This window comes from Pezoporus occidentalis, unplaced genomic scaffold (assembly GCF_034315485.1).
Source record: "Pezoporus occidentalis ecotype Australia unplaced genomic scaffold, CSIRO_AGI_Poc_V1 ctg2, whole genome shotgun sequence".
Classification (NCBI taxonomy): domain Eukaryota; kingdom Metazoa; phylum Chordata; class Aves; order Psittaciformes; family Psittacidae; genus Pezoporus; species Pezoporus occidentalis.
In genome coordinates, this window is record NW_026913855.1 from 21,757,584 (window position 1) to 21,778,254 (window position 20,671).

The following is a 20,671-nucleotide window of genomic DNA, read 5'->3' on the forward strand; positions in this document are numbered from 1 at the left end:
ATTCTTACTGGTGCTCTTTTATTTGAGTATTGCTTCTGCCTTGATCTTTGGCAGCGATCTAGGTCCCATCCAACCCAAATGATTCTTCAATTCTACAACTATGTACATGCACATGAGCCCAGGACATGCCCTCCCTCATCAAACACACTCCTTTCCCGCCCCACCTCACACTCCCCAACTCATGGAGTTTCCTTCATCTCATCTGCCCTCATCCATGCTCAGACTCCTCTGTCTCTGTGAGAACCATTTTGGTCCCCAAAGGTGAGATGACAAACTTTTTGCTGCCAGGAACTGAAATGTGGTGCTTGCTGCTCATCTCTGCGTGTCAGTGCTGTACAAACGCTAGTGCTGGGGTTGTTCCCCACTGGCTGGGGAAGGGACCTGCTCTTACAACCCCCCACAGAGTGCACCGACTCCAAAGCACTGCTGCAAAGACACCCTCCCAGCGCCCAGCCAAGCTCAGGCCTCCCCAGTGCCTGACAGCCCCATGCCTCCTCAACCCCTACCTCCCTCAGCCCAAACTCCTCCCCCCGCCTCTTTCTCACGGCCACGTCCCCTCTCTGCTCCCCCTCAGGCTCTTCCCCTCACGCCCATCCCCCCCCCCCCATGACCTTTCCCCTCACTCCACTCCGCACACCTCCTCAGCCCACTCCCACCGTCCCGGTTCCGCTCCCGGCCCGCCCCATCCCACCCCACCCAGCGCCATGGCCCCTCCGCGGCGCGCCGCACCCTACCCCGCTGCCCTGTCACTGCAGCACCGCCTCACTCCCGCCTGCCGCCCGCCCGGCCCTGCGCCGCCCGCGCTCAGAGGGATTGGCAGACGGCGGGCGCGGCGCGACGCTATTGGCGGAGCTGCCGAGAACCCGCCCACAGCGCTAGCAGGGTAGTGCGTTCGGCGTGAGGCCAGCGGCCGCTCTGTTCCCTCGTTCTCCTCCTCCCCTGGGCCCGCAGGGGAGAGTGACACTCACCAGGCGGCTGCGTCCCGGCGGCAGCCCCCCGCGTATCCCTGCGCCTCTGGTAAGGGCCGCCGGAGGGCTGCGGCTGCGGGGCTCCAGCTGCGGGGCGTGACGGGGAGAGGGGACACCCCGCTCCGAGCGGGGCGCCCTCGGAGGGGATGGAGGAGCCGCCTGGCCCAGGGGCTCCGGCCTCGCCCTTGTGGGGGTCGCGGGCGGCCTGCGGGGCAGGGAGGGGCTCGAGGGGGGCCGAACGGGCTACTATTGGGGGGGAGGCGGCGACACTCCGGAGCCCTTCGTGAGGGGCGCGGAGGAAGCCGGGCCACGGGGAGCCGGGTTGAGCGATTAGCAAGCGGCGGCGCGGGAGCGGGCTCGGCAGGGCCGCGGCGCGGTGGGTGACAGGGGAGCAGCAGGGCGGGCGGGAGGAGGGTCCCGGAGCATCCGGAGAGCATCTGCCGGGCGAAGTTTGCGCATGGGTCATCCCGGAGGAAGCGGGAGCTGCCGGGGAGTGTCTTTGTTGCAGTGCGGGAAGAGGCTGAGGTGATTATGGGAGGGCTGCTGCTCGCACAGCTTTGCTTTGGGCTGAGCGAACTCCTATAGAGCTGAGTCGTCCCCCACGCCCCCCCATCCGAAAAGTCAGAAATGTGTTTTTTGGTCGAGGGAAACGCTTTGAACACGCACATCTCGTTGGGACCTCTGGAAACTTATAACGTGTTTTCCCCGTTTCCCCGCTGTTCTCCTGGTTGGCCGCTCTCCTTCCCTGCTTTATAAGGATGTCTGTGGCGTTGCATCAGGGATATTTGTGCCATAACTCGGGAGCACAGAAGGGATATAACTCTTAGCGGAGCTACCGCTCGCCCGCCGCTTGGTGCGATGGGTGTGGCGAGCGCAGTGGATGCGGCGGCCGCGAGGCCTGCGCGGCCGCGTTGCCCGTCACCGGCAGTCAAACAGGGAGCTATTTATATAGAGCGGGCCCGGTTTCAAGATGAGCAAACTTCTTTTAGAAAGAGCAGTTATAAGTATTAAACGTGTACTGAGCACCAATTTAAGACTGCTGCTAATAAGTTTAAAGTCAAGACAAATAAAGTTTTTGGTTCTGAAGATGCTTTACTACTACTGAAAGCGCTTTCTAAGGGTATCTTGCTGTAGGTGGTAGGCTTCGTTGCAAGCTCTGCTCCTCTTAGGGGGGGTGTGTTAAGTGCATGATCTGTGAGCGTACTGAACCTGCATTTAGATGCTGGGGTCTGTTTTTTATTCTGTGGGGTTTTTACGTGATTCTTGATAACTCTTACTTGTTTTTTCCTCTTATTTTTTTCTGCTAATTCCAGCATGGATATAACAAACTTTTTTCTTTTTTTTTTTTTTTTTTTTTTAAACCCCAACAGAAACCAAACCCAAAACAAACCTGGCACCCTATTTTCAATGAACCATGATCTTCCCAGCTTACAGTTTCAGCAGAGCATCTGAAAGGCTTCTTGACTAATCTAATAGCCATGTTGGTGCACTCTCGGTGTTCTAGCTGGTGGAATAGCAAACCTTGCTCAGTATCTTCTGTACCTTCTTTACACGGGCCTCTATATGCAACTTGGCTGTAGCTTCATTTTGTGAACTGATAGGACTGTGCTGGAGTTTTACAACTGTGAAGTTTTTTTCCTCTTTGCTAAGGCTTCATTATCCCACCTATTAATGGATGTTTTGCTGGTATTATATATATGAGGTGCTGTTGCAGCTTGATGAACTTTTACTTGAGAAAGACAAATAAATTGGAACTCAAAAATATTCACTGTAGCAATACAATTATGATAAAAGTGATACTGGCTGGACAGACCTCTGTGTAAAAATTGTTGGAAGTTCTTTGTGCTGGTTTATTTTTCTATATGAGAAATGGTGAAATTTCTTATTGTCCTCGGGTACATTTTTCAGGATTCATGGACTCTTTTTTTAATTTTTGATTTTTATCTCTTTTGCCTTTCTCTCATCAGGAGAGATGAGCTCTTTTTCAGTTTTAAAAAGAGCTCAACTGACTTGCTATTGCAACAGCCGCAATATCCTGTGTCTTTTGTTTTCCTTGGTAATAATTACAGGTTGCTGACAAATAATAAGCTTGAAGGCAGAATAGTTGATCTGTTTGTGAATGTGATTGTTGACTAAAACTGAAGGATGTGGATATTATTAAATTTTTATTATATGTCTCTGCAGAAATGGCATCAGGAAAATACCAGATAATACAAAGAAGTGTTAGTGGTGTGAAGATCACATCCCTGCAGTTCAGCTAGAGCACAGTGTTGCCATGAGTACAGTTTGTGGGTCACCCCTCGTTCCCCCTGAGTCCTCAGATGATATTAGGAGAGGATTATGTTACTCTTGTCCTTAAAGAGCAAGTGGGAAGCCTGTTAGTAGTATACTTATGCCAGTGGATACTTGTTGAAGCTTTTAATATCTGACTTTATCAGATTGTTTCTTAAAAGGTAATGACTCTGTCAGTCAGTTTACGTGTTGCTGGCCAGTGATCCTTAAGACGTTTCTGAGGAGTGTGGAGCACCACGGCTCTGCTCTGGGACCTGCCCAACCTCACTCTTGCAGGATATCTGGAGATCTGTTTTAACAAGTTGCCTAATTTGTCCATGGGAAACTTTGAAGGTTATGAGTAGCGTGGTGGTGTGAGTAAATGCTTTGCTTTAGCTATTGCCCGCTGCTTAGTATGAGTTGGATGTGGGCAGTGTAGGGAGTAGAGTGAAGAGACCGTGAGGTGAATAATCACACAACAGGCTCCCATAAACTGCTGAAACCATCTTGGACTTATTCTGGTGTCTCTGTGTGTGCCGTGCCTTACAGTACCGGTAAGTGCCATTTAAAGATGACAGTACTAATTCTGATGTACTTGGGTTTAGAGTTCAGAGGTTTATTCATATTTGGCTTTAGTGTTTAGTGCCTCATTTGTTTCCTTTTCAGAGAGATTAAGCATTTAAGTCTAGGTTTTAAATACCAAGTTATTCCTTAAACTGTTCTTTTTATCGTGTTCTTTCTATCATCTATCTTTTCATCGTGTTCATCTACTCCAACAATATAAGCACAAGACAAACAGAAATATCTTGGGTTTTTGAAGGGTCAGTAGGTAAGGCTGTGTGGAGGGTGGGCCATGACTTGGTTTCCCGTCTTAAGCTTGTTTTGTGGAGTCTGATGAATACTCCGTTTAAACAAATGAATTACGTATTCTTTCTGGTGTTTGTAAAAGGGCTGACACAGCCTTAATTTTAGCGAATGGAGCTATAATTACATTTGAGGTCCCAACCTCTGTAGTATTTTAGTGGTTACCCCTCTTCCCTGGAAATAAATGAATCTGAGCCATTAAATTAGATTTGAATTCTTGAAGAGTTCAGGTCTAGTTTAGACCCATCACTGCTAGTACTGTTTTTTCTTTTGCATGCTGTTGTTAAACTTACCTCCTGCTTACTAAACTGTTGATACCTCCAGCTAATAACTCCCTACTCAAAGTACGTTTGTCTCTATATACATAGTGCTGATGTGCAGACTTCCAAATTCTGATGTATGTCAAAAGTTATGACTAAGGGAAACCACTGGTCAGACTGGGTATAAGTCTGTCAAGATGAATTTGAGCTACTTGCAATTCCAATGAAAGTGATAATTACTTAAAAGCCAAATAATGGATAAGTATACCTTGGTTTGGTCCAGAAAAATGACAAATAATTTGGCTAGTCCAGACATAGATTGAAAGATAAAATTCCAGTCTCCTTCTCTGAGAATGAAGAGTTCAAGGCATGTTACTCATCATGTTGTTGCCAGTCTGATTATAGATGGCAAAATTATATTTTGTGAAAGTGCTTCTGGAGTTTCAAAGGCAAACCTGAAGAAGCTAATATTGCTCTGAAAGGCAGATAGTTATTTCATGTAGTTTCTTGTTTACACTTCCTGTCCCAGCTAAAATAGATCAATCTTTTGCTTAGTCAGATGTCTGTGTATATGGCTTCCTTGTGTCTTAACAGAGCAATTTAAGTGTTTTTTCTTTGTGCGTTTTTTTTCTTGAAGGCAAATTAAATTATACTTGACCATAGATCAGAGAAATGCAGGGGTCTGTGGTTAGAGCAGATGGCAGAACAGCTCAAGTCTTCAACCTCAGCCATCTTCACTGCCAGCATCTGCTGCAGAGAGTTCACCTCTTGGAAGAAAGAGTAGATGTACTTTGGATCCAGTTCTTGAGGAGGTGGCGTAAAAGCTGATGTGTTGAACAAAGTACAGCCTATGTGAATAATGTATACAGGGAGGCTTGTGCAGCGGCAAACCCATGTTTCCCTCATGTGAATTTTGCCAGCCTCCTACAACTAGGAAGCCAATTTCATGACTTAGTGTTTTGCACATGTAAAAGAATTTCTTGTGGGAAGAAAAGGTTACTGAAAGCAGTTGCTGTAGGTGTTATGCACATTTGAGCTTGGTGACAATAAAAATGAAAGAGTTGGCTGGCTGGCTCATACAAGTGCCCTGTCTTACTCTTGGGGAGACTTCTTAATAAAGCCTTATGTTAGAAATTATTAAATGCCCCATCCTTGGCAGTGTTCAAGGTCAGGTTGGACAGGGCTTTGAGCAACGTTGTCTGGTGTAAGGTGTCCCTGCCCATGGGGTTCACAAAGGGTGGACCTTAAGGTCCCTTCCAACCCAAACCTTTCTATGATTTAATAAAAGATTGAAGTTATTTAAAATTACTGGGAATTCTAACCCCAGAGGATTATGGACACACATTAGCCTGGTGCTTAACATTTGTATTTGTACAGAGTATTTAAGCTCTGGCACTCTTTAAAAAAATATATCAGGATAGTGCTGAGGGTTTGATAGGGCTGAAGGGGAGATCTGTTCCTGAACAAAATTAGCCTGGACTCCCCTGAATAAGTTGTTAAATTATGTGTGCTGTCATACAAGCCCATATTTTGTAAATGTTGGTGTGCAGGATAGCAGAATGTTTGCAGTTGTTGCTCTAGAAAATAGGGGAGATGCTGTATTAATGGGAAGTGTAAGTCTACTACCTAGATGAAAAATGGATGTCTGTGTAAATGATAGTCTACTCAAACTCCATAGTACATGTTCTTCCCTTGAAGTACCTGCTGGAAGGGGGGAGGGTGCTGGGTTATTTATTCTGTTGCTGTGCACTTGTCCTCCTCTAGAAATAGTGAGTGAAGAGTCTATTTTATTTATTTATTTTTTTTTCCCCCTGCCCACTCAACATTCCTGCTATTAGAAAAGTCTATTTCTTGGTTCTCTTTTAATCCTTGCTTGGCCTCTTATCAGTTTTCCTCTGAGAGAGCAGCAACTGGTGAATTAATAGTTCCCCCAAGGATTAGCAAGATACTAACTTTGAGATAAAGCTAGCAATGTCCCTGTGATTTGAACAAAACAAGAGGGGGGGAAGAAGGTGGGAAATCATTGTAATTGAATTATTCAGGCAGGTTTGTGTAATGCAATAGGCCCTGTATTAGCTTTCCTTTGCAAAGGTTGGATTTCCACTCTTTGGGAGCGGTAACGCTTTTTGTAAAGAGACTTTAGCACAGACAAACACAGATCTGGAGTCTCTGTACCCTGCCCAAAATGATTGTGTTGGCATGGTGGACAATTTGATATGTGGGTGGAAAATAAGGTTAAGTATTAGGTATATCCTTGCCTGTTGGGTGACGTGACACATGTGGTGTAGCTGGAGATGAAAATGGGATGAGTTCACTCCTGCTGCATTCTGGCTATCAAGCTACTCCTGTAGCTGCAGGAAGCTTCTAGAAGTATGCAGTTAATCACATCCATTAGCATGATTAAAATCCTGATTAGCCTGTGTCACTCACTCCCATTTTCCACCTATACTTCACCCCTTTTATCTGGAGTATTTGCAAGTATGAGCATAAGACAGACTGAGAACAATGCAGGCTCAAACCCGAGGGATGGTCACTGGGCTTCTAAATGGATAAAATAATTCTGCCCTTTATTGCTATAGTGAGCAGGTTCTTCAATAAGCTGTACAGCTGCTGTCTGAACATAAAAACTTTAAAAATCAGCCCTTCACAGCTAGAGGATCCTCAGCAAGATTGTCAGGATCCAGCTGAATATGAAGGAGGCTTGTCTTGCTAGTCAGTCAAGTGCTTATAGCTTGCTGATGTTTCCTGTCTAGTGTGTGCTAATGTTTTAATTTTAATGCCTGCATCCCCATTTGATGATGATCTCTTCATGTTGGTTGGCATATGGGATTGGTGCTGTCCTTGCATCAAATGTCTGGGGCTAAAATGGGTTGGTGAGGAAGTCAGCTGTGGATGGAATTCCATGGGAAGATGACCAGGTTTAGGCTGGTATTAAGGCTAAGGGAACTGCTTGCAGATAAGCTACTTGGATTTTGACGAGAAGTGAGAAAAGCAAAAAAAAGAGTAATTTTGTAACTTCCTGTGTGCAAAAATCTCCCTTTTTAAAACTTGTTGGAGAGATACTGTACATATTAAAGCTAGATCTTTTTGAAAAAGCAAGCTTCTCTCTGAGTATTATGTCATACACTTCCAACAGATTCCCGCCTGGGAGTGAGTCATTGTTCCTTTTGTAAAATTGCATTAGAGCTACATCATCCTGAAAAGCTGTTTTTCAGCTGAATTTAGGGTGTTGACACTTGCTTTAAACAAAGTAAAGCTATGGGAGCATTTTTGAGATGAATTTCAAAGTATGTTTACATACTCTTGAGTTATGACTCCTGAAATGCTAGAATATGAGATCAATTCCTACTTGTTAGTGAAGGCCCTCTGCTGCAGGAAGTGCTGCTTTCTGAGTATGCCTGGTTTCACACACATTCCCCCCCCCAAGTTTTGAGCCCTCAGCTCACAAACTGAGGATTATGGTAAATACGATGTTTGTGAAATGCTTAAAATCCTTTGAAAGGAGCAGAAAAACTTGCACATGTTTTCACTTGGTCTTATCCTCCCCTTCCTGCTCCCCCCAAATTGTCACTTGTTTCTTGCACTCTGGTATGTCTGATCTAGCTCTTTGCTGTAGATACTCTAGCAATTTGTCCTTCCGGGAGTGTGATGCTGGGAGTTTGCTTCCATATTGTGGCTTGCTTTTTTTTTTTTTCCTAAAACAAAACTGGCTTGTGGTTCCAGCCTTCTTCTATGTTATGCTTTTTTCTTGTTACAACAGTGTAACTCTCTGTGCTGTAAAATGGGTCGGTGATCTGGTGGGATTTCTAGAACTGTTTTTACAAAGCTGCATCAGGCCTGGTAAAAGGGAAGTAGAAACAACAACTAGTTGGAGAAAGGGATGCCCAGCATACATCAGACTGGCTTTCTGTTGGGGAAAAATGTGGAAAAACACTGTCAGGGCAACAACAGAGTAAGAGCAGTGTGAAGCATTAAGGCTTGGAAGTGGAAAATCCAGCCCCAGCGCATACTTACTGTTGATTGGAAAGGCTTAAACTGACTGGCATGCCAGGACATTAACGGGAATATAGAAATTGTGCTTTACAGACAGTTTTCCTTTAATCCCCTGTGGAAAGTACCATGTATCTTATAAGTAACTAGCTATTAGTATTTTAAATTTGACTGGGTTTTAGGCACAGTAAGAGGAAGAGGTGTGCTGTGTGGCAAAAAGTTGTTGCCCATGGGTTAGACTAAAGGTGCTTCTGGTTGAGAAGTCTCTGTGATGTCTGCTTAGGAAGTTCTCACGTGCTCTGTTTCCATGTGGATAAGTATGGCTTGAGCTACACTTGAGTAGTCCTGTGAAATTATTAATGATGTTAGGTTTGAAATGCTGTTGGAAATACTGAGGAAAGCCCTGTTGCAAACAGCAGCTTACAGAAAGCATTTTAAAGTGTAATTGTTAGTACTATTCATACTGGTTTGAAGCACTGAATTCCTGCCTGTAGCCTGATCACTGTCCACACTAAGGTTTCTTTCTATTGGACTGAAATGATGCTCACACCAGACAGAGGAACACTGAACTTTTCTTTTTGTTGTTGCTGACTGAGTATTTTCCTGTTACCCCTCTCATGGTCTCTTGTTTTTTATGTTTAACCTTGAGTATTCAGCTTCTCTGACTCTCTAAAGGCTGTTTTTCAATTGCAGTTTACTAAATGTAATGCTCTTTTTAAAGATGCTCCTATGCTTAGCTGCATTGGTCTTTAAAGAATCTTGGAACAGTTTTTCTGCTGTCCATAGTTACCTAATTAGTAATAGTTGAAGTAACTGAAACTTTACAACTCTGGAAAAGCAAAAACAGAAATCCATAAGCCAGCTCCAGCAGAGCCTTCAAATTAGGCTCTGCAGACATGGGAGGCAAAGAATGAGACAAAGAACTGAGTCACTAGCTCTTCCTTCCTTTTGAGCTTTTGGTGGGAGCAAATAATTTCTCTTTTTGGTCATGAATCAAAGCAGTTAGGAAAAGGGTTCTAGATGTTAACAGCTAGATGATTTAGACTCCTTAAATAGCAGGAACTGTGGATTTTAAAGTGATCTAGTTATACAGTGGTAACTTAATTTATGTTATGACCTGTAGTATTCCTTTGATTATAACATCATATATGCTAATGTTTTCTTCTCTCCCTGAAAAGTTGGAGAGAAACCTCTGGAAAGAAAGGTGGGATGTAAAAGGAAACGTTTAAAATGATCTGAGATTCTGGAGGAAATGTTTGGTCATGTCAGCAAGTGATACCTGTGCTTTCAGTGGCTGCGTTCTGGCTGAGGCTTACAGAATGCAGCTTTTGGCATGTAAGTTGGTGCCACCTACACCAGCAGAGTTGGACAGAATGGTGGGACATTGTCATTGTGATGTCTCTAAAACCTGCAATCACTGTTAGGGTTTAAATCTTGCACAGACTGCTTTTGGGATGACATGCTGTAACGCTTGTCACCTGGTGTATATATTTGGTGCTACTATTGTGACACCATGATGGCAGGAGCTCTGTAGGATGCTGGGGGTGGCTCAGGCTATGTTTGATGTAACAAATTTGCATTTACAGAAGAAGCTTAAATGCGTGTAATCTGTGATGTTGTTTTTTTCAGGATCTCTTTATGCTTAAAGCATATATATTTTTTTCTTAGACTGTGTTTTAACTTATTTAAGCATTTACAACATGAGAATTAAAGGGTGGATCCATCTTGTGTTCTGAGGAGTGGATTTGTTTGTTTTTGTATTTTTTTTATCTCCATAACTTGTCTTACTTGTCTTTTAGGTAAAATGTACTTTTTTTTTTTTTTTTTTTAGTTGGGATTTGGGCAGAGCATGTAGGGCAATAGGATCAAGTGTCACATTGGGGATTACATATTTATCCTGGAGTGACCCTCTTAGTAGCTTGCATTGGTGCAATTGGTGAATGACTGACTGGATTTGTAGGGATGTATAGATGCATTAGTACTGGTTTGATGTAATGCTAGCTTATCTGCTCTTGGTCCAAACTGTTTTCAGCTTGAGGGTTCACTTTTAAGGAAGAGATCCTATAATTTGCCTCAAACTAGCATTTTTAGACTTTTATTTCCCTTAAAAGTAATCATGGTTTTACTAGGAATGATAATTCTACATATGAGTACAGAAAAGTGTTGTGTGGCATTGGCTGGTTGCCAGAAACCAAATTTATCCAATAAGCTGTGCATTTCTTTGAGACCTATTCATGTTAATGGTGTTAAAAAAAAATTGATCAGCTATTCTTTTGTTGCATCAGTAGCAGTTGTCCTGTTCTTAAAACTACAACTCTGTAACTCATGGCTTTGTATGTTATTTTGATGTGTTGTGTCCCTTTGCTGGCAGCTTTTATGAGCGTTCCCTTTCCTAGAATGCATGAATATGATTTGTAAAGAGTTTGGGAATGTAAAGAAACTCCCTGCAATTTCAAGCTTCATTTTCTCCAGCTAAGATTTTTAACTTGCCAAATTACTGGTAATTGCTGGGATTGCTGGCAGACTTACCCTATGGCCACATCCTTCTGCACTTCTCTCTAAAGGCAACTCTTGCTGGTTCCTCTGCAGCCAGTACTGGATCATAGAATCACAGAATGGTTTGAGTTAGAAGGGATCTTGAAGCTCATCCAGTTCCAGCCCCCTGCCATGGGCAGGGCACCTTCCACTAGACCAGGTTGCTCCAAGCCCTGTCCAGCCTGGCCTTGAACATTGTCAGGGATGGGGCAGCCACAGCTTCTCTGGGCAACCTGTGCCAGGGCCTCAACACCTAATTAGTGAAAAACTTCCTCTATCTAATCTAAATCTGTAAATTCAGTAGGATTTTCCCATTTTAATCTAGTGTGAAGTTAATGTGTGCTCCTCTCTGCTGGCTGAATGTCCTAGAATCATGTTCAGGTAATCGTGAGTTAGTAAATGGTCATGATTCACTAAACAAGGTGAATTTGTCAGTTCACAGGAGATAGCCCCATTGTACCTTAAATCTCCTTATACCTTTGGTGAACATCTTCAGTTCTAAAGTATTGATTTTTTTTTTTTTTTTTTTTAATTAATTACCATGGGCTGTGTTTGTGCTGCAGGTTCTACTCTGAGACCCTACTACTGCTGTGCTCCTCTCCATTTCTCTATTATCTGCATCTGTATTGGCAAAACTTGCATCTGACCTATGCTGCTGTTTTCCTCCCGTATTTGTTTTTCTTGCCTACCAAATCTTGTGTAGGCCATCTGAATGTATTGAAGGTAGGGTGTGTTTTTTTTTTGTGCACTCCAAAGACCGTTAAGAAAGGCTGTTTGAGGGTTGACTGGAGATGTAATTTAATACAGTGCTCCTAAAAATCCTAATGCTGGCTGGCATCAGCTGATGCCGTGTCTTATTTAAACATACTGGAGATGTGATGTTTTTCCCTTGGGGGACTGACTTCCTGTGATAAAATGAGTTTCTCTTTTAAAATAGAGGCCCGTGGTTACATAATGAGAGTAGAAAATGGTTCAGAAGTGACATGGGGAGAATGGAAAAGTTATTTGGTAACTGACTGTTAGATACGAGAATAGGAAGTAAGCTCAGGAGCATACTAGTAACTTGAATTCTCTTTGGAAAGTGATAGGAATACATTTAAGGAATTAAGTTGGGGACTGACCTGCTCAGAATAGCAGAAGGGAGGTTATGTTAAGAACAGAGTCATACAGTGCACATCTAGGATTCCTCTTAAGATTAGCTTTTCCCAAACTACTTCTGATCTCCTCAATAAGCTGCTCTGCTGTTCTTAAGCACAGTGTGTCTTGAAGATTGAACCTGTAAGAGCTGTACTGGCTTTTGCTTTTTTTGATTTGAAGATGTAAATATAGATTTGTTTTTAACTTGTGTGTGGTTTTGTGTGCCTCCAGTGCCAGACTAGGGAACTCTTTTCCCCCAACCTGCAGTTTCTGTTCCGCCATACCACTGTGGCAATCTTGCAAAGAATTACATAGTAGTTGGTAGTCAAACCTGGCTTTTAATGCTATTGGGAGGGCAGTATTGACACTTCTAAAGCAGATCGCCTTTACTCAGCAGGCACTGTTAAGAGGCATCGATACAAACTCACTAGGAAGCCAGCTGGATTCTGGCAGGGGGTTGTTAAACTTGCTGAGCCTTCATGGTTTGCTCTTGGAGGAATTCAAATTAAGGGCTGCATACAAAATACACTCCATGCTGAGAGTGGCCATGCTTGCATGTCTGATGTACATTTGGATTTAAAACAAAATATTGTTTTTTTTTGGATTTAAACTGGAATATTGGTTGTGTTTCTTCTGTATAAGGCTCTTCAAAGACAGTTTAAGATATTAACTCCAGATATTCACATTTTGTTGTGTAGTGATTTTCTATCTCCTTGCTCATTGTAGTTTTGATTTTTTTTTTTTTTTTCTCTTATGCTTTTCGCATGTTTTGTACCAGTTTGTGTCTGTCTTTTCCTCAGTGAAGGAGCACAGGTGGGAGGGTGGAGAAGAGACTAACATTAACTTAGTCCTTAGTTCTGTTTGCTTCTCTCCTACTTAGTAACCTGTTCTGAATGATTGAGCTTTGAGATAGTGCTGATACTTTTAAAGTGTCATCTTCAGTAAAATAAGCAGGGTAATCTGCTTCTCTTGGCTTATAGCTTCATTGTCATTGTATCTATGAAAAAACAATGTTGTACTCTAGGTAACGCATTTGTAGCTCTTGTGGGTACATTCTGAGGTCAGCATATCTAGATTTTTGGCAGACTTCAAGTATGCTGGTAAGCTCCAGGACGTGGGGTACTCTGGAATGGATGTATACTTCTGGCATCAGTTAGTTTTCTTCCTGCAGAGAAGGGTAAAAGGAGATACCAATTTCTGTAGGTGTAGTAAGTTCATGTGTGGAATTCACTTTGGAAATCACAGTTCTTAAAGCTTGGACTTGTAGATTCTGCCATTCTAGATTTATCAGGTAAGATCATCCTTCTGTTTGTCTTATAAACCCCTTTTCTTTGTCAGCTTTCTATTAAAGAAATTGCATGTGGGAGTGGGAGGAACACAGGCTGTCTGAGAGATGTTCCTGGTGGAGCTGTTCACCTGTCTTAATGAGAACAATGCTCTCTATCCTGTGCTGATAGGACCTAAATGCGTGTTGATCATCATTATTGCTAACTGTATAATGCTAAGCTGAGATTCCCGTGTTTGCCTGGGATCCCACAGACAAGGCAAGATCCCGTGGAACAAGACATGGTGTGGTAGTGGCTGCAGGTTTGTTTCTGGAAGGACCCTCAATTGCTTTTTGTCTGTGGTATGCCTGTAGAATCACTGGATATGCCCAAGACTGATGAAAATTTTTCTTCCTTTGAGTCTGGGGTATGTTTATTTTCTCTAGTATGTAATTAATCTGTAGCCTTATTTTTCAGCAGCCAAATATGCTGACTGTGCCTGTTACGTTTCCCAGATGAAATTCTCTGGCAAGCCTCACCCCTAATGTAATTTTGAGGTGCTGATGTAATCAAATGGTTGAACGTGAGCTGAACAGGAAATTATATAGTGCAAAACCTGCTCTTAAAATCTGTGTGGAATAAAAATGCATTTGTTCTTTTTATATATTTATTTGCAGTAGGTATTTGTGGCATTCAGTAATTTCACTTTTGCTCATTTTGTTTTAATTGAAGAGAAGTCAATTTATTGAATGCCTGAGGAGAGGGGAGGGAATCAAGACCGATGGTTACATATTCTTAACATCTCATCAGAATTTCAATGGGAGTTTTTCAATTCTGTTATAATAATTAGACATTGTGCTGAACTGATTTTTCAAATGTGAGGGGGTAACACAATGAGTACATGAAAATAGCTGCTCTGAGTTGGAATGCATTAGACTACCTAATTGTAGAACTGTAAATCGACACATTTTTCTGAACGGTCATAGCATTACGTAAAAGAAACCTCACAATTTGTAAATGGAGGAATAAAGTGTAAACACAGATTTGTTTGCTCATTTCATTCCACCCCCCTGCCATAGGCAGGGACCCCTTTCAGCAGACCAGGTTGCTCCAAGCCCTGTCCAACCTGGCCTTGAACACTGCCAGGGATGGGGCAGCCACAGCTTCCCTGGGCAACCTCTGCCAGGGCCTCACCACCACTTCCTCTCAGGAAGAACTTCTTCCTCAGATCCCATCTAAATCTCCCCTCTGTCAGTTTATAGCCATTATTCCCTGTGTCCTATTCCCACTTGCCCTTGTAAAAAGCCCCCCTCCAACAGCTGCACTTCCCATTTACTGATACTGGACTTTTTAAAAAAGTATTCTTTCAGCAGTCCTGTTAATGCTTTAAATTCAAACCTGAAGTTGGTTTTGTTGTGATTGGGGTAGGGGAAAATGCTAGATCAGAGGAATACATTTGAATGCATTGGATAGGAAATGGAAGCAAATAATTTCACATAAACAGCAGAGGAGTGGATTGAAGTAAGTCACTATTAATTAGTTTGATATATTTTTGTAACTCAGCAAGACAGAATTATTCTCTCCACTTTTGCAGCATATGAAACCAAAACCAAATGTAAGAACTACAAGAGGTTGGGCAAAAGGTTTATCTCTGTGGATTTGTGCAGCAGCATGTTTTCCATTTTATCCTGTGTTCCTCTTCTCACCCTCCATGCTCAGGTGAGGGTTAAGTGTGGGTTGTCTCCTTTTAACTACATGTGCTGGACCCTTCAGTGCTGAGCAGTAGTGTTTGTGCTGCAGCCTGTGTATGCCTGAAGTGTGTGTGATCCTGTGGGGTGCTTAAGTGTTTCAGAGCCTCTTCAGCTGCACTACCAGAGCTGACCTGCTGCAGCAAAAAATGCCTGTCCTTCATAGAATGTAAATAATCTGTAAATAGGGAAGTGCTGGTGGTGTCAAGGAAATAACCTGGCTTAAAAGTCTCAGTATCTCCAAATAAAAAAAAAGGTAATTTTTGGTCACCACTGTTACCTTTGTCCTCACAGTTGCAGCTTGCAGGTCACACTAATTGCTTCCGTGTCCCTGATTATCTCTTCTGAGAGTTTGTCTTTCGATCTTTCTAAGTACAGGGGACACAAGTTCTAGATGAAATGTTTTGTATTACTCTTTGCAGAAGCATAATATGGAAAGGGTGTTGTATACGGAGGAGACCATTTTCATCCACTAAACATGGATGTAAATTATATTTTATGGAACTGACTCAAATCATATGTTTCTTTAGTCTGAGGATTGCCTGTGAATGATACTTTCTTTGCTAGTTTTTACTTATGTTAGTGTACTAATTCAGTTAAAGAAAAGTCAAGTATGTTGATGCTCACCGACTGATCTGATTAAAGGCAGTCTCTCGCTTTCACGTTTGCTTCATGTAAACTCCGAGTTAATTAATTGACTCATTCATTCTGTGTAGCTAAAGCTGAAAGGCTGCAGAAGGGGCAAATGAATTGCAGGCAGCAGAGGCTTGGATTAAAGAAGAAACAAACCATCCACAGGGTGAAACTTTCTGAAGCGTCTGTGTTCCCTCCTGAAGAGTGAGGTGAGAATAGACAGCTTGTGCCTCACTAGGGATCTGCAGAATTGATTGTTTCATAGAACATAAGCAAAGGTCCTTTTGATTCCTAAAACCGACATGACTTCTAGTTTTTGTTCTTAATTTCTATGATCTAGCCATTAGTAAACGCCACTGCATTTTTATTTATTTCAGCTGTGTGCTTTACAATGGCAAGTCTGAATTCTGCATACAGTTTTCTTTTGTTTCTTGTGGCCAAGATGAGAATTCTTGCTTGACTGGAATAAAATAATGGGATAGATCTGGAAGGAGGTTCAAAAAATGGCATGCTCAGTAACAGCAGAGAGAATAGGATGCTCTGGTGTCAGGAGATGGGTGTTCTGGCTTACATCCTTAGGATTATTTCTGGTTTTATCTTGTATGAAATGGAGAAGCAGTTCCTGAAACAGAAGTCAAAACCTAGAATGCTTGGTTAGGAGAGGGATAGACAGACATGGTCTTGCTGGTCTCTCGGGTTTGTAACTCCCACATTTGGGCTTATCTTACATGTAGAAGTTGTGCCCTGTGCATGAAATATCTGTGACAAATGTTTGATTGGTAGTGTGCATTCCAAGAGAGGGGTAGTTGGGTTTGAATGCCTTGAGGCTGAGGGGGAAGTAGAACCAGGCTCTCCAGCTCCCAAGGTGTGGAGCCTGCTTCACTTAAAACGGGGACACACCAGATGCTTTGGATCAGCTTCTTTGAAGGCCCATGTGAAGATGCTGAACTTCTGGATTTAGAATACACTGGGTATTAGGCTGAATCAGTTGCTGGTGCCCTTGCACAGGTATGAATCAGAACTTCAAATGCTGAATGAAGCTTTCAGTGGAGGACTTGGCTGTCTGGAGCCTATTGGGCACTGGAGCAGGCTACATAATCTTTGTTGAACTGACACCTTGAAAGTGTGTGTCTAACTCTGCTGAGCTGAACTTTGTGAGCCCAAGAATGGTACTTGGATTTTATTGGAGGGGAATGGTACAATGGCCACTATTTTTAGTTTTCCCTGCTCATTCTCCAGCAAGGGTGCTTTGAGCAGTAGCAACCTTCTCCTTACATACTGGTGTATTCCTTTATTTATTTATTTTTTTCTTCAACCTGAGACAAGGTGTGGGCGGTTCAGAATATTATATAATCGCTTTAGGAAAAAGTGCAAAGATGCAAAGCCTGACTGAAATGATGTTGTAGAATCAAAGTATTTCTTCTTTCAAAGATTAAGATTAAACCCTGAAAAGTCCCTCCTGAACCCCTCTGATACTTGTCAGAAGTCATCCCCTTAGGTTTGTAATAATTTGGGTAAAAAAAATGTCTTGCAAGCATTCTAAAGAGGTAGAAATGAAGGAGGAAGACAAAATGGGGTAGTGAATATTTTCTGAGTAATAAAGCGAACCCTTCTATAAACAGTCTTTACTAATGAATCTTAAAATGAAGCTAACTTTCTGAAATACAACAGCATGTAACAAAAAGCTTTTTGATAAAGTTTGCTGTTGGGAATGATCTCATCCTAGTGACCGACTGGTCACTGTGCAATGCTCTAACTATTTGCTGAAACAAAAGTATGCTGCATCGCCTGACCACTGGGTAATCTGTTTGGTCGCGCTGTAGGGAGCTGAGGGTGCGCTTGGCTGCAGCTGTGGTACACAGCAGGTAGGAGATGCTGTCTGTAGAACTTTGCACTTCAGTTTACAAACAAGAGCTAATCTTCAAGGTGTGTTAAGCATGAACTGCTTCTTGGGAATCTGCTGTAGTTATTTTTCTGGCAGTCCCATTTATTTGGCATGTAGTAGTGATAGGACAAGGGGGAATGGCTTTAAGCTGGCAGAGGGGAGATATAGACGAGATCTGAGGAAGAAGTTCTTCCCTGTGAGGGTGGTGAGGCCCTGGCACAGGTTGCCCAGCGAAGCTGTGGCTGCCCCATCCCTGGCAGTGTTCAAGGCCAGGTTGGATGGGGCTTGGAGCAACCTGGTCTAGTGGAAGGTGTCCCTGCCCATGGCAGGGGGTTAGAACTGAATGAGTTTTAAGTTTTCTTCCAACCCAAACTATTCTGTGACTTTAAGGTCTGTATGAAAAATTTAAATTAAAAATGCTGGAACAGTGATCCCCAGCTTCATAGCTTTAAGTTATTTTTTTAAAGCTTAGTGCAGTGAATCAATGTGCCTTCTGTATTAAATTCACCCAGCTGTATTTTGCAGTGCATTAATGTCTGGCCTGAGTAAGAAAAGAAGGCATCTCTCTTCACTGGGTTAGAGCCTTTATCTGATGTTCCCTTTAGATGAACTTTGTTGCAGACTTGCACATCAAAGACGCTGAGTGACTCCTGTAGCCACTCTGTAGCTCGGAGCAAACCCTGGTGCATTCACTGCAAAGTATTGGCTGTCAGTGTATTTGTGCTGCCATGGCCAAAGCTCTCTGGACTTTGGCAATGAAACTGTTGAGAGGAGGACCTTGTTCCCTCTCCCCACATCACATTGCTGTGTGCATGAACAGAGTTTGGGTATGAGATCCCTGACTTTCAGAAGAAATTCTGGAAACAATAGGATTTTGTTTAATAGTGCAATCTGCCAGAAGTGGTTCATAGTGAAATGTCACGTGCTTTCTACCCATTTCCAATTTAAAAATTGTAAAACTATTGCTTTAAAATAAGCAGCTGATTGGAAAAACTTCCTGCATAAGAACAAACCCCAGCTATTCAAGCTTCTGTGATTCTTGTGGGAGCTGACAGTTGTCTCTGGCTTACTTGCTGAGTTAGAATTCGGTGATGTGCCAGAGACAAAGTGAGTTTGAGGCATTCTAAGTCACCTTTAAACCTTAGAAGTTGTAACACTTGTTGTTTTTGTTCTTTCAGTTTCTCACACTGATACGGTGATTTGTTGTCCTTGGATGCATTGAGACTCACATGCTGGTTCCAGTTTAAAATGCAGTATCTCTGTGTAGGGGGAGCCAGAATGTTTGGAGTCTGCTGCAACTCAAATGTAGATATCCTATTTTCCTCAATTAATAAAATGCTGAGAACTGTAGAAATAGAATTGCATGTGAGACTGTGTTATACTTCCTTTGTTTGGAATCTGTCTTAATTATGGAAAATTTAGTTAGTAATTTTAGTCATAACAGTGTCTAAATCCGAATGCAGGATTCAGAGGAAAGAATTTAGGAGCAGGAGTGACTGCGTTTCACCTAGATGTTGTTGATTTAGGAATCCCCAGACCTTCGGTGGCAGAGGAGCAGAGTTCTTCATACAGTTCTGTGTTTTGTGAGTAGCTGTCAGATGTTTTGCACAGGCCAGTTTCACCATATTCCTACCTCCTGGTTACACTTCATTAGTGGTGAACATGGTATTTGGGAGTAGAGCTTGTACGTGCAGAGTTGCAGTTCACACACCTGCAGACAATGAAACAGATTTGTTGGATCTTGCCAGTGAGCTTAAAATTCATCAGAAAACCCAACTCCAAAATGCAAATAAGCCCAGTTCATAAGTAACTTCTACAGAAGCCAGGCTTGTGTGTTTAAGCAGGAGCTGGTAAGTAGAGTGACCGCTGATGGCAGACCGGTTGGTGCACTCCTGGTAGTGGCCCATAGCAGAGCTCCTTACTTTGTGGCTCAGCCAGGAAACAAGTGAACCTGTGGATGGCCATATCAACGGATTTTTTTTTTTCACCTCCACCCCCTCCCCCCCACAATGAGTCTGAGCTCATAAGTTTTAAGTTCAGACTAAAAGCAGGATGGGAAAATTATTTTTAGCCCGGACAGCCAACTGTATCATGGGCTGCATCACAGCAGCATGACAGCAAGTCGAGGGAAGGGATTCTTCCTCTCTACTCTGCTTTGGTGAGACCCCCTCTGCAGTCCTGTGTCCAGCTCTGAGGCCCCTACATAATAAGAAGGTGGAGCTGTTGGAGTGAGTCCAGAGGAGGGCTGGAGCACCTCTGCTATGGAGACAGGCTGAGAGAGCTGGGCTTGTTCAGACTGGAGAAAACTCTGTGAAGACCTTAGAGCAGCTTCCATTCCCTAAAGGGGCCACAGGAAAGCTGGAGAGGGGCTTTTGACAAGGGCAGGGAGGGACAGGACAAGGGGGAATAGCTTTAAATTGTCAGAGGAGAAATTTAGCTGAGATCTGAGGAAGAAGCTCTTCTTTGTGAGGGTGGTGAGGCCCTGGCGCAGGTTGCCCAGAGGAGCTGTGGCTGCCCCATCCTTGGCAGTGTTCAAGGCAGGTTGGATGGGGCTTGGAGCAGCCTGGTCTAGTGGAAGGAGGATTGGAATGAGATAAGCTTTAAGGTCCCTTCCAACACAAGCTGATATTACTGCATGTTCAGAGCAGGTACTGCTTCCTTTGATAAGCACAGAATCTGAGTAATGAGCAAACAGTTCCACCAGGCTCCCTTTGTTTAGGGTATCGCTGTTGTGACAGCACAAACTAATACTGCTCCTCTGCCTTCACTAAAATAAAATAGGGGAAGGAATATAAGATGCTGAGTTTCTCACTTTTTTCTCCCCTGCAGTTCTCCATCTCACTATTTGCTGTGATTGAATAGCAATTGCAAATAAAAGATCATGAGTCTTTCATGCTCCACACTTCTGGCTGGGTGTGGTATGACCATAACTACTGATAGATTATTTTTATTTTTTCTTTTTAGCAAATTAAAGTTTTTTTTTAACAATGCATTGTAGTGTCTTAGTGCAGGGCAGAGTGGCTGTTGGATTACTGGTCTTGCACCATGGTGGTCTGCTCTGCAGCCATCTTCTGCAGGGTGTTATTTTTGAGCTTGTCTGTGTCAAATACACCGT

At 43.0% G+C, this 20,671-nt stretch overlaps 1 protein-coding gene across 3 annotated transcripts in view; it reads left to right on the top strand.

The window, feature by feature from the left end:
• The first annotated feature begins 865 nt into the window (after nt 1-865).
• Nucleotides 866-20,671, top strand: part of LOC134163382 (microtubule-associated protein 4-like) — a 69,876-nt gene continuing 50,070 nt past the window's right edge. For 2 of the 3 annotated variants that reach the window (XM_062618209.1, XM_062618210.1), the window contains exon 1: nt 867-1,017. The gene's annotated coding sequence lies outside the window, so the exon portion shown is untranslated. Of the gene's footprint in view, nt 1,018-20,671 lie in introns of all 3 variants that reach the window. The other variant, XM_062618211.1, reaches the window with a different exon arrangement.